An 11106-nucleotide genomic window follows, 5' to 3' on the forward strand; every position below is an offset into this window, starting at 1 on the left:
TGTCAATCCCATGAAAGATCACAGAGGCCGGGTCTACGTTTTTACAATGTGTTCTGTATCCTCAGTTTCCGTCTCTTTCAGTTCCTGCCCCAAAGCCCCTGGTTGCAGACCCTGTTCCATCTCATGAAGACTCTTCCCAGCCCTCAGAGCAAATGCTGGAGTCTCAGACCCTACATTCCCCGGGCAGAACCCACTGACGCTCTTGAAATCTCTTTTTTAATTAAAGATGATCGTGGTTTAGAATAACTTACACATAAGAGGATTTGGTGTTCATTGATGTATTTTTTTAGTGAAATATAAGCTCCTATAAGTTAAAAACTTCAAACAATTTCTAAATTCTAAGAAGCAGAAGTCAGCCATGAATCTTGTTTTTGTTTTTCAAGCTAGGGTCCTGGGGAACCCAAAACAAAATTAAAAGTGTTTGTTCATCATAGACAGGAAAGCGGAGACAAGGAAAGATTTCTCTCCAAAGAGCATGTGTATTTCCTTTGATTTTTCATTTTATGCTGATGGACATCTTCCTGGATGTGTTTTTGGTGCAGTTGCTTGGACATTTGGGTTTCTAATTTTGGAAGACTAAGAAATTAATAAAATTAATCTTTCAAAAAGTTTTCTGGGCAAAGTTGCAATAAAGGAGTTGTTTTTCAAGAATCTCTATCTCTATTTTCTGAGATGCTCCACACCTCTTGTCCTGCCAGAGGTGATGGGATTGACAGGATGTGGGAATTGGAGAGGATGGAGGAAGGAAGGAGAGGACCAGTCAAAATTAAATATCAGCTTCTTATCCTGAAATTTAATATCATATTAGTGCCATTGTCTCCGTTTATTGAACTGAAAGAAGAGCAGCTTTGGGGACAATGGGAGTTTTGAGTTGATTGTGGACAAGCTAATATTGAGGTGCCCGTGAAGCACATGGTTGGAGAGGCTGAAAAGGCACTTAGATGGTCAGAGCAGAGCTCCAGAAGACTCCAATTCAGAGGCAATCACTGGAGTCATCAGAGAACAGAAGAGCAATGAAGTTGCTGGCATCAATGAAAATACTTAGGAAGCCAATATATTGTAAAGATGAAAGATATCCACTAGGATTTTAACATTTAAATGAAAGGGGGAGAAGTCAGTGTTTCAAAAAGAGAGTGGCCCAGCCCCTCTGATGTGTGGAGGGATCCAGCAAGAAGATGACATCTGTGTTCCTGCTACTCGGGGATGTGGGGTCCTTGACAACCCAGGAGAAAACCAGGCCGGGGGCATGACTGGGGTGGAAGACAGACTGAGAAGATCAAGGAGTGTGTAGACAGTGAGGGGAAATGGTAGAAGAAGTTCCCAAGTCCACGTGGCTCAGCTGAGAAGCAGAGGAGAGGTGGAGAATGACTGACAGTGGAAACTGGACATGAAAGTACAACATGACTTTGAAGATACAAGCGATCTGAGCATGTTTAAATGCTGACCCTGAGGAAAAGGGCAGGACTCTCAACAAAGAGAGTAAGACTTCAAAGTAGGAAAGGAGAAACTGAATTGGGCAGAAGACAGGCCTAAGAAGGGAGGAGACTGGAACAGAGTGGCCCAGAGGGAGATGGCTTTAAATTTAAGCCCCAGCTTTGTCCTTTTCCAACTGAGTAATTGTGTTGAATTGTGTTTTCCCAAAACTGTTCTCATCACAGGATGTAACCTTACTTAGAAGTTGGGTCTTTGCAGACAATCAAGTTCAGAAGAGCTCAATAGCATGGGTCCTAATCTGATACTACTGTGTCTTTATAAAAAGAGGAATCTGGACCCAGAAACATGCATGCAGAGAGGGAAGACGGTGTGAAGACACAGGGAGAAGATGACCATCTACACGCCAAGGGACATCCACGCTCTCAGAAGCTGGGAGCAATGCCTGGAAAAGATCTGTCCTCCACGGCCCACAAAACGATCTCTAATTGCCTACACCTCGATCTCAAACTTCTAGCCTCCAGAAATATGAGAGTAAATTTCTAGTGATTAAGCCACCACACTTGTGGTTCTTTGGTACAGCAACCCCAGGAAACCAGTACAGTCCTTAATGTGGTTCTTAAATTCGAAACTAAATTGTTCTTAAATGTGATACCCACCTTTGAAGCATTGTTGTAAGGGTTAAATAAGCTACTATGTGTAAAACACTTAGTAGGCACTCAGTGAAAGCTTCCTCTGTGTCTAGATAGGGTTTGGGCGATAATTATAAAAAGCCTTACATGAAACACCCATAATTAAAGACTTTATTGTTAATTATATTAATTATCCTAATAGGAACAGCTGGGGAAACAGTCACAACACCGATCTGGAAAAGAGGTTCTGGGTCACACTACAGTCGGCATGCTCAGGGGTGCTCTGCGTGTGACACTGTAATTCTCACTGCCCCGAAGCCTGCGAATCCTGGCCTGGATGGGAGCAAGCAGGCTGACACTGGGCTGCCCGGGGAGGTCACATCATAGGTGGGTGACCACAAGATGGGACTAACACAGGGACAGTACCCTCAGGGGACCCATATTCTGGAAAGAGAATCTCCAAGTATTCTCCAGCCATATTTTTATCAGAAAGAAGGTGTGATGGGTGATGTCCTTTCAAGGTGAACCTTGACAATTTAAGGACCGTATTACATGTGTTTGGCTTATAAAATCTCATTCTGTTTTAGCCTAGTTGACCAACAGGAGGAATCTGAAGTTGTATGAGGTAGTCCGCCTAGAGTACTGGGCATGTGCCAGGCATCTCTCTAACACACAGGTTTGTAGTTTACACGCTTTGCTAATCCTCACAGCAATGGTGTGAGGAAAGTATCTGTCAGCCCCACTTTACAGATGAGAAAAAAGAAAGCAAAGGGTTCCTTAAGAAACTTGCCCTTGGTCCAGACTCACACAGGTAATAAGCAGCCTTGCTAGCTTTCTTCCTCTCTACCTTTCATCAGAAGAGCAGATCTGGAAAACTACCAACAGAGGCGGAAGACAGTGGTCCGTTTGCTGGGATGTGTGGGATCCCACGATGAGAGCTAGCAGGAGTGACTGTCAGGAAGCCTTCAGTCTGTCATTAAGAAGATACGTCAAGAACCAAACCTGGAGACACAGTCTTGTTCAGTCATTAGGATAGTGGAGATGCATACAGAGTCAAAAGGGATGCAAATAGAAATTTATGGGAACCCTTAAAAGTGTCCCTAAGATCTGAGAGTAGAAGGCCTGCCAAGGGAGAGTGAAAATGAATTAACTAAAGTGCACACACAAAGACGAGATTCTCCAACATTCATGTATCCATAGTTACAACCATAAATTATAAGTGCCCTAATCCTAAAGTCTGAAAGGCAAAATTTTAAGATATATTTTGGTTTTTTAAACCATATAAAATTACATAAACTTTGTATGGCTTATATAAACCATATGAAGTTCAGACAAATCTAAATAGTATGTTATTCATAAATATGCTCACGTGCAGTTCAAGTCTAAAAGCATCAAATATGGAGGAACAAGAATTCCTGGGAAAGAGGCAAGAGTGAAACTGGGCAGAGGAGCACTCAGCGGCTCTGATTAGCTCTTTTATATATTTCTTCAATTAGGTGTTTATTATATCATAGTCCAAATGTTTGTATGCCTGAAATAGTTCATTTTTTGAAAAGCAAATAAAGCCAGGCTCTCAACCTTTGCCCTGCGAAATGCAGCTGGACCTCCACAGTGTCTATTCTCATCCCCATCACTTTTTGACATGGTTTAAGACCTTGTTTATGTAGTTATCCTCTGGATCTAATTGGGACCCTGGGAATTCTGATGCCCTCTTTCCCTCACTTCATCTCAGCTCTTTCCCTGTTGCTGTGTCCTCCCATCTCTAAAGGGCCTGGTGCTTCCACATCCCAGATGACCATGCCCAGAACAAGGGATACTTGACTCATCACACACTGGCCAATGGCTTCTTTCCTTCTTAGAGATACTAGCAGTGTTGTGGCAGCATCCCACTTCAGGAGAGTGGAAGAAAGAAGACCCATTGTTAAACATTGGGAATAATACTAAGGGAAACTGGAGAGATAGGACGTGGAGTCCCAGAATCTATGGAAAAAGTCGGCATCAATTCTTGCCTGGGAAATCGCATGGACAAATGAGCCTGGAGGGCTACAGTCTGACACCACTGAGCAACTAACACTTTCACTTTCAGCTTGTTTTTTCAAACAGGGTCAAAAATTTCTCCAAAATTAAGCCAGACACGGAGAAGAGGCATTGGTTTTGACAAATGGAATGGGGCTGAAGCTTGAAGGAGAAAGGAAATGAGGAAAACTGTACTTGTAAGATGGGTGATCAGTCCTTCTTCTATCTGATATGGAGACTCTGAGCATGGCTGAAGGAAGTCATTTTTTCCTCCAGAAATGGTTATTGTGGTTTGCCAGAAAACTACCAAAATAACAAACAAATGTATAACATTTCCAAAGTAGTTTGCACAATACGGGGATGTAAGCAATATATTTATGGGATGAGAAGGAGGTAGTGAAAAGAGAAAAACTGTCTATCCAACCTATCATACCCCAACTGGATATTTCATGGAGGAAGATGCCGACAGGGAAGGCGATGATGAAGGAAGTCAAATAACACATGGCCAAGGCATTGGTTTTTCACTAGGAATGGTCACTATCTCCCCTGAGATAAGCAAGGGGGACACACACACAGGTAAGGAGTTACACCTGAAGTTTGAGATGGAGGAAACCGGTGGAAGTGCGGAGAGGAGTTACCTTTAGTGACTTCTATCACCCATGAAACCCAGAGAAGATCGTATGGAGGGTGTGAGAGCAAAGATTAAGTGGATGTCACAGGAAGTCTTAAAAACTTAGTACAGCCACTTCAGAGACTGGGAAACTAATGTGAAGTCAGTTTAAGGATGTCTGGAACAGCTAAATGTTGAACTGAGTTTGGAAGTTTAAAATTCAGTCATGGAGCTCACTGGTACATCTCTGAGGGTTTAGTCAGCAGGGTTGGCAGGAGGGGAGTAGGGCTGGTTTGATGTAAAGATGGAGTCTGGCAGTGCTGAGAGGATGGGTATGGAGAAGAAGGGATAATCATAATCAGTCCCTTAATTTGATGACCCTTTGTCATGAATGTCCAGATGTACTGGCTGACGATGAAGATACTCAATCTTTTCTCAGAATCTGGCCTCATGCTAGGGTATGATGATCTCGTGTGGCAGCTGGTGGAGAAGACCAGCGAGGTGGTCTCCTGAATGGAATCTTCCATTTATCCTTTTCAATGGCGGGCTCTCTTTTTTCTAATCTCTGGCGGTTTTGCCACTGTATTGGACTCTAGACTGCTGGGGTGGATCTGCTGTGGGAACAGTCTAACAGCTTAATTAATATTCTTCCTCATCCCACTTCTCCACCACACACAGAACACTACTGTAGATTCACAAAGACCAGTGAAGGGAGATATAAGAGGAGGCATAGCTCATTTTCACAGGCTTATGACCAACCTAGATGACATATTAAAAAGCAGAGACATAACTTTGCCGACACAGGTCCATCTAGCCAAAGCCATGGTTTTTCCAGTCATCATGTGTGGATGTGAGAGTTGGACTATAAAGAAAGTTTAGTGCTGAAGAAGAAATCAGTCCTGAATATTCATTGGAAAGACTGATGCTGAAGCTGAAACTCCAATCCTTTGGCCACCTGATGTGAAGAACTGACTCATTCTAAAAGACCCTGATGCTGGGAAAGATTGAAGGCAGGAGGGAAAGGGGACGACAGAGGATGAGATGGTTGGATGGCATCACCAACTCAAAGGACATGAGTTTGAGTAAACTTTGGGAGCTGGTGATGGACAGGGAAGCCTGGCGTGCTGCAGTCCATGGGGTTGCAAGGGTCAGACATGACTGAGCGACTGAACTGAACTGGAAAACTGAACCACTGCAGCATCATTAAAAACCGCAAGCTTCAATTTCTAGGCAAACATCTAGGATTAAGAAAAAAACTGAATAGAGCTTTGTTAGAGAAAGAAGAGGGACAAAATAGGAAAGACAAATTCATTATAATTTTTTATAGCAAGGGAGGCAGAATACCCTAAACCATCATCAGAGCCCATATCTATTCATCCCTTTGAAGTTTTCGGATTCCTGCAACAACGCTTTGATTTGAAACTTAAATACTCCAAGGATTAATTAGTATATTTAATATGCTAATATGTAATAATTATTATTATTACATGATAATCCTTGGTTATTATTTTATTAAGTCTCAGTCAAGGAGACAAAACTGAGGCAGCAGGAGGACCTGAGTCTCAGAGATGGCATGCTTTATTAAGGGATAGAGACATATCTTAATACTCAAATTGAGGTTCTTCTACCACTGACTCACAAAATCAGACTCAGTCAGTTCTAACTTTATACCCACATTTACTGAGATCCCATTCTGCATGAGGTGTGGTCTTATTCCTGTTGTCATGGAAGCTCCCCTGACTTCATCCAGCTTTGCTGGAATAGCACCTGCTGGAACAAGGCAGAAACTGTATGTGCTTACAAAATGTTCTGAGACCAATGACCTGCACTGGGAAACAAGACTTGCTGAAACAAAATTAAATATCTCATATGGCTTTACTGAAATTCTGAAAAGAACAACTGACTAATCTCAAATTAGTTCTTCTGCCTTCATCAGTGGGCAGCTGAGTCAATTGCCTCGCTGGAACACAATATAGCTCTCTTTCATGGGCTATTTTCAAAATCTCATAACATTAAAAAAACTCATTTGCTATTTTATCAAGACCCCTATGGAGTCAATTTATACAAAGCACTTGGATAGTTTCACATTCTGTGAAAAATGTTAGACTAAATTTTAATAAATATCTTTTATTATCATAGTAGATATTTATACTACATTTGTGCTGGTGTATTTGTGCCTGTAAAATGTGAATCTGATCAGTGAGGTTGAAATAAAACCATTATTCTCTATGGATTATAATTATTTTCTCGTAAGCCTAATTCTAGAAAAGCATGGATCTGAACATTAGTGGACTGAGTAATTGGAAGTTCTTTCAAAATTCGGGCTTGATTTATTTAGAGTTGTATGAATCCCATCAAGGTTTGCATTTGTCTTTCAAAAATTAAGTGTCAGGACCTTTCCTTGGGCTCTCTTTTGTTTAATTGTAAACCTTATGTATAAATATTTTATTGTCTTGATATATCCAGTGACTCTTCACCTAGGATGTAGACCACATTTCTTACTCCATAAAAGAGAAGATGTCATAATTTTTTCAGAGGAATATCATGTTCGATCTGGAAAGAGAATTCTGCATCATTAATCCTCATGATGCAAACAGACCAGCGCCTCTAGGAGAGTTTCTCAAAACCAAAGCACTAACTAGTACCATAACTAATAGCTGATGCTAGACCCTGAAACATCCCATCTCCTGGCCTGGTGGTCTTTCCATTACATGGATAAGGAACTGTTTCTGTTTTTAAATACTCTTGCTTTGAACACAGCATGTCTTAAATCTGCTCTGTTTTGTGATTATCGTAGACAGAATGCTTGTGTTCTTGTGTTACCTCAAAACTCAAATATTTTAATTCTAAATCCCAAGGAGATGGATGGTATTTGGAGGAGGTACCTTTGAGAATTACTTAGGTCATGAGGGTGGAGATTTCTTCAAGGGATCAATGTCCTTCAGCTTCCCTGGTGGCTCAGTAGGTGAAGAATCCAGTTGCAATGCAGGAGACCCCAGTTAGATGCTTGGGTCGGAAAGATCTGCTGGAGAAGGGATAGGCTACCCACTCCAGTATTCCTGGGCTTCCCTTGTGGCTCAGCTGGTAAAGAATCCTCCTGCAACATGGGAGACCTGTTTTCGATCCCTGGGTTGGGAAGATTCCCTGGAGAAGGGAACGGCCACCCACTCCAGTATTCTGGCCTGGAGAATTCCACAGACTGTATAGCCCATGGGGTCGCAAAGAGTCAGGGGCACAACTGAGCGACTTTCACTTTCAATGTAGTTATAAAGGAGACCCTAGAGGGCCCCCCTGTCCCTTCCATCCTGTGAGGAAACAGGGAGCGCTTGGCCATCTCTAAACTAGACTCCAAATCTGCTGGTGCCCTATCTTGGACTTCTCAGCCTGTAGAACTGTGAGAAATAAGTCATGGATCAATGGTATTGTGTTATAACCCAAAGGAACTAGGACTCAGATTTTCCATTTGACTCACTCTAAGTTAGATATTCAAGGGTCCCTCTCGCTCCTTTCTTCCTCATTGTCATCCTTTACTCTTTTCGTAACCTAGCTCCTCATGTTCCCCCAGAGTCCATCTCAACCTCTCATGTCAGCACATGGAACTCACCTGGGGGCCAGGTTGCATCACCAGGGAGGGTGGTGGTGGAACAGGTGGGCAGGTAGAAGGTAACTAACATTGTAATGAAGATGACTATTTACTTAAGCATCTCATCTACTAGAATGCATCTTTTAGAGAGAGCTAGTTTCCCATTAGATATTCAGTGCAAATATTAATCCTTGTAGAATGAGTTAAACACTTTCCAAGTGTTGTGTACTCTGCTGCATTTTTTACAGCAATCTTGTGGAACTGAAAAGAATATTTTCACCCATGCATTGCCTTTATGGAAATGCAAGCAAATAAAGAATGAACATAAAGGATATCAGTTTGAAAATCAGTTTCTTTAGAAGATTAATCAGGCATCTCCAGCTCAGAATTGAGGAATAAACATACACATTTGTTCTCCCTCCTCTAAAGACATTCACTGAAATAAAAGCTCAGAGGAAAAAAACTGGGATAAGTAATAGTGAGCAAGTTTAGAGATTTCCACATATTTCTGGAAGGAGATGGATGGGAAAGGATGGGAAGATGAAACAGATAAAGAGATAAATGACTCAGGCTTTAAAAAAATAGGAAAGAATTCTAGTAATTGGAACTCAGCATGTGCCCGTGTTCAAAATTAGTAAATAGCATGGCAGTTGGTATTTAGAAATAAGACTAGAAATAAGAGTATTTGTGGATAGTATACAAACAACTCAGCCACACCACTGGACACACTACAGACTCACCTTCAATATCATAAGCCCGTTCAAGTTGTTGGAGAACTCAGTTCCTTGCAGTTGTAGGACTGACCCTCCCATTTCCTTCTTGGTTATAAGAGAAGAGAGTGCTTTGTTTCTACAAACAGCCTACAGGAGAGAGGATGTTCTGGGGAAGTGACACAGAGCAGAAAGCAGATCTCTCATGACCTCTATTATATTTGAAATTTACAACAAAATAATTGGAGATGATATTTTAAACATCTCTCAGACCTTACAATGAGATTAAGAGTATACTAGAAAACACAGACTAAACTAGTGCAAGAAGACCAACATGAAACTGATAAAAATTCCAGAAAAAGAGTAAAGAAAATAAAATGGAGGCAATACCAGAAAAGAAGAAATAATAGAACTTCCTCAGACCTAAAGAAGGAAATGAGTCATCAGACGAAATTCACACAGAAGACATTACAGACACACACAGGGCTGCAGAGAATCCACAGATTATATCCTCAAGAAATTGATCCAGTTCATCTAGGTTATCAAATTTGTAGGCGTGGAGTTGTGCATAATAGTCTTTTATTCCATGGGAACTGTAGTGCTGGTCTCAATGCAGTGTTTCATTTCTAATAGTTACATCCTCTTCTCTTTTTTTTCTTAGTTCCCCTGGCTGAAGGCTTACCAATTTTATCGATCATTACAAAGAATCAGTTTTTGGTTTTACCAATTTTCTTTACTGATTTCCTGTTTTCAATTTCATGGATTTCTGCTCTATTATTTTTTATTATTCCTTTCCTTCCGTTTGCTTTGGATTTCACTTGCTCTTTCTCATACTTTTATTTTCCCCTATTCTGTGCACAGAATAATGGATGCAGAGTTACGGCTCCTGAAATTTAACACACACGTGACAAACTTCACAAAATGTATCCCCCTCTTCCTTCACTCAGTAAGCTTAGCGGGAAAGACTACCCTGGACCAGAAGAAGAAGAGGATGTTGTGGTGGGCGTGGAGGCTATCTGGATAACAGCATCTGGTGGGCATACATTCAGTGTCCTCCCGGTGCAGGACCCAAGACTTTGACAGCCCTTCACAGTAGGAAGGCATCTAGTCTCCAAAGCAGGACAGCAAGACTTATCTGTGGGCTCGCTCCTGGCTCCTTGCTCTTCTCTGCTCCACAAACCTCACAAACAAGAGGTGTCTGAAGACTCCTCTCCAAGGAATGACTATAAACAGGAGTTAAGAGGGAGAGGAAACGTTCTATTTGAAAGGCAGCCTCTTTTCACTAAACGCTCCTGGGGTTTTCCTTTCACCTTCCCACCAGCGAGCTGGTGTCCCTCCTAACTTCCTTCTCTCCTTGCACTTTTCTTTGCCCCACCCCTGGACCCTCCCCTGGGCTACCTGGGAGAGAGGGCTCTTCTGAGCAGGCAGGCAGAGTGGGAGCTGCTGGCATCAGGGCCACGCCCAGCAGTTGCCCTGGGGACCAGGCACGTTGGGTATGTGGGCCCGACAGCTGCCGTGGGGAATTCTTTGCCCATGACCACACCAGCCCAGCCCGCCAGCTGTCCGCCCAGGACGCCAGGGATCCAGGGTCTCTGGCCCGGGTGCGGATGTTGTTGCAGAGCCGTCACCGCCGCAGGGGTTAAGTGTCACTCAGGATGATTACAGCAACAGAGGAAATGACACTTGCCCAAGTGTCGTCTTTTACCGACCAGAGCAACTGTGACTGTCCCTGTGTGGGGCTGACTCAGTCTTCACGCCCCAGGCAAGCGCTTCAAAGTCACTCTGCACAGTGTTAAAAACGCTGCCAAGCTTGTGGTTCGTGCCCCACATTAGGATGTTTTCTAATCCTGTCCAGGGAAGAGATGTGTTCCCAGGAGGAGCCATGTGGTCCCCACACACACCCCTGCTTCCATGACTCTGCAGACTCCTCTGTCCATGGGATTCTCCAGGCAAGAATACTGGAGTGGGTTGCCATTTCCTTCTCCAGGGGATCTTCCCAACCCAGGGATCAAACCCCAGTCTCAAGCACTGCAGGCAGATTTGTTACTATCTGAGCCACAAGGGAAGGCTGCGTATATTACCATCTACCTTTATAACAGAGAGATGCACCGTTTAAACCAAATC

Source organism: Dama dama, chromosome 11 (assembly GCF_033118175.1).
Source record: "Dama dama isolate Ldn47 chromosome 11, ASM3311817v1, whole genome shotgun sequence".
In the NCBI taxonomy this organism is placed as follows: domain Eukaryota; kingdom Metazoa; phylum Chordata; class Mammalia; order Artiodactyla; family Cervidae; genus Dama; species Dama dama.